The 2,917-nt window shown below is 49.6% G+C and overlaps 1 protein-coding gene across 1 annotated transcript in view; it reads left to right on the top strand.

Annotated features, from left to right (window-relative positions):
* HSPA12B (heat shock protein family A (Hsp70) member 12B) overlaps nucleotides 1-2,917 on the top strand; it is a 40,979-nt gene that overhangs the window by 28,320 nt on the left and 9,742 nt on the right. The window lies entirely within an intron of this gene.

Genomic DNA, 2,917 nt, shown 5'->3' with positions numbered 1-2,917 from the left:
AGATAGATAGATAGATAGATAGATAGATAGATAGATAGATAGATAGAGGAAAATCCATGAAAGGTATTGGAAAAGAAAAGAGAAAGGGAGGAGAAAAGTAAATTCATGGGGCAAAGTAGAAAAGTTCATAAAGTCAGGAGAAAGAAAGAAGTGAGTATGAATGGTCCAAGCATTTCCTTACATGGTTTGGAAACTCACCAGTGGGAAAAGGGGACCTTCTGTCCACTGTAGTGGATGGGTGGGCCTTGTCATACCTGGTTCAATTAAAGAAACTAGAAAAGAGAGGACTTGGGAGGAGAGGGGCCGCGACAGCAATCTTGAAGTATTTGAAGGGCTCCCATGTGGAAGGGGGATTTGATTCACATCTCTTAACCGCTGTGTGCCTTGGTTTCCTTGTCTGTAAAACGAGGTGGTTGGATTTGACAGCTTCTAAGGACCCTTCTAATATTGAGATTCAGTGATCCTGGGAAAACACAGTCCCTGTCCTGGTCTGATGCTGAAGACAGGGGTGACCCAGCAGACTAGCATCAGTGCAGATAATATCAAACTGGTTACAATGACAGAGCCTGGAGCATCATGGGGGTGGACATTAGTTATAAGAGGATTTCAGGACAGAGCTGGGTCATCCTTCCTTGAACCTTTCCTTCATACCTTCCCTCTAGTTTTGATTGTTTGGGGCTTAATTGGTAAAGCCTAGAATGCTGAGACCAGGATGGTAAGAAGTTTGCACATGGTCCTGAAAGCAACAGAACACTCCTTGGTTGATCAGACTCCCAAACCCTTGAAAGGTTTTTATCCGGGGTGAGGTGTGCAAAGAGCGTCAGTTGGGTTGGGGTGGGGAGAACCCAGAATCAGGGGTTTCATATCACCAACTGCCACATCCTCTAGAGAGAAGGGGACCAAGCCCTCATCACCTGGGCAGGGGTGGTGGGTGGCAGTGGAAGGAGAGAGGAGGAAAAGGGGCTTTCATGTGGAGAAGCCTGAATACAGAATTTGGTAACCAAGAAGGCCAAGGGTAAGGTGATTTCAAGGGTACAGCCTAGCATGAGGGAGGTTTCCTCAGGCTTGGCAAGAACATCATCATGGAACCAAAGATGCAGCAGTTCAAGGGGCCTTGTGGGTCATCCAGATTAACCCTTTATTTTGCAGACACACAGCTTCTGCAGTTAACACAGAAAACGGGAAGCAAGGTGAGCTGCCCAGAGTCTCACAGATAGTGACAGAGTCAGGATTTGAACCCAGATTCCCTGACTCCAAATCCAGAACTATTTGTGGTCCCATATCTCTTCATAAAGTAGTGCCAGGTGGCGCATTGGTGAGAGCGCTGGGCCTAGAGTCAGACACTGACACTCAGACACTCAGACACACAGACTACCTGTGTGACCCTGAGCAAGTCACGTGACCCAGTTTGCTTCAGTTTCCTCACTGGTAAAATGAGCTGGAGAAGGGAGTGCCAAACCATTTCAGTCTCTTTACCAAGAAAACCTCAAATGGGGTCACAAAGAGTCTGAAACTGCTTACCCATGACAGCTCTTTATAAACACTCTCTGCCCCTCACAACTCTGTTAAGGTAGGGAACAAGGTTATTATTATCCTCATATCCATTTTAACTATTATTACTGTGATTGGAGCAGTCAGTGGGCCCATAGCTGGTGAGTGGCTGGGCTGAGAAGCCAGGCCTTGACTCCCAAGACTAGTACTCTTCTCCAGAGCAGATGATGCAGGACCACTAAAGGCCGTGTTATGGGGAATTCAGGTAGGGAAGGAGGACAGAGGAACCTCGCCCTGTTGACCCTTTTCCTGGACAGAGGGAAAAGCAGCCCAATGGCCTGGCCTCCGGGGGCCAGACCAGGCTGACTGAGAGAAGGGGAGGGGGAGGGTCCTCACTCATTCCAAGTCTTCCGATAGCAGCTACACCTGTTTGGATTCTGGGTGTGGGGCCCAGAGCTCCCCAGGGAGGAGAGGGCAGGGACCTTTTCCGGAGGTATCTAAAACTGTCGGAGCAAAGCTTCCCCACCAGAGATTCTAATCAGGCACAGAGCCTTCCATTGACTCTACACAGCCGCGTTTTGTTTTGTTTTTTTAACCCTTTCCCATGATGCCCAGCTCACGTCTGCACAGCCCATTAGGGGCGGGAGGCAGGATGGGGCCAAAGGTCTGGATAACTGGTTTCAGGTCCCACCTCTGCCCGCCAACAAGCTATAGGACCCCAAGAAAATGATTTCACCTCCATGGACCTCAGCTCCCTTTCTATAAAATCAAGAAGCTTGGAGAGAATCTCCAAAGTCCTTATCCTAAATTTTTGCAATCTAAGCCCTGGGATGTTGGAATTGTTCTGGTGTGATCAGCTCCCCTGCCCCACCTGCTGGCCATATTGGGTACTGACCACCAAGTTGAAATATTATTCATCAAGATACAAACAGAGGCATCGTGGAACAGTGAATAGAGAACCAGCCTCCAAATCAAGAAGACAAATTCTTTCACAGACTGACTTGTGTGGTCTTAATCTCTCAGGTCCCAAGGAAACTCTGTAGAGTATGAGCTCTAGCCAGGGTCCAGAGGTAGGTTTCTGGGCGTCTGGGAGCTTCAGGATGCTTTTCACTGCCCTATGGCTTCCTGTGGGTTTTATTTCATGCTTACAAAGCCCTCGATAACCTGACCCTGTGCAGTCTTCCCATACCTCCCACCCTGCCGTGTGCTCGATCAGCCAGGGACGCTGGTTCCCTGGATGTTCCTCCAACAAGTTCCCAACAACCCAACCCTGGCTGCCGACCCCCTGGATGTTCCTCCTACCAGCGCCCATCTCCCATCCCTGGCCGTCTTCACTGACCATCTTCGCTGGCCCCCTAGATGTTCCTCCAAGCGCCTGCCTCCCAGCCCTGGCCACTGACCCCCTGGATGTTCCTCCAACAAGCGC

This window comes from Petaurus breviceps, unplaced genomic scaffold (assembly GCF_028583685.1).
Source record: "Petaurus breviceps papuanus isolate PSGF00001 unplaced genomic scaffold, PetGlider_PUasm1.0 139, whole genome shotgun sequence".
NCBI classification, from domain to species: Eukaryota; Metazoa; Chordata; class Mammalia; order Diprotodontia; family Petauridae; genus Petaurus; species Petaurus breviceps.
Note: the sequence above shows the minus strand (reverse complement) of the source record. Positions and strands in the feature narration are given on the sequence as shown.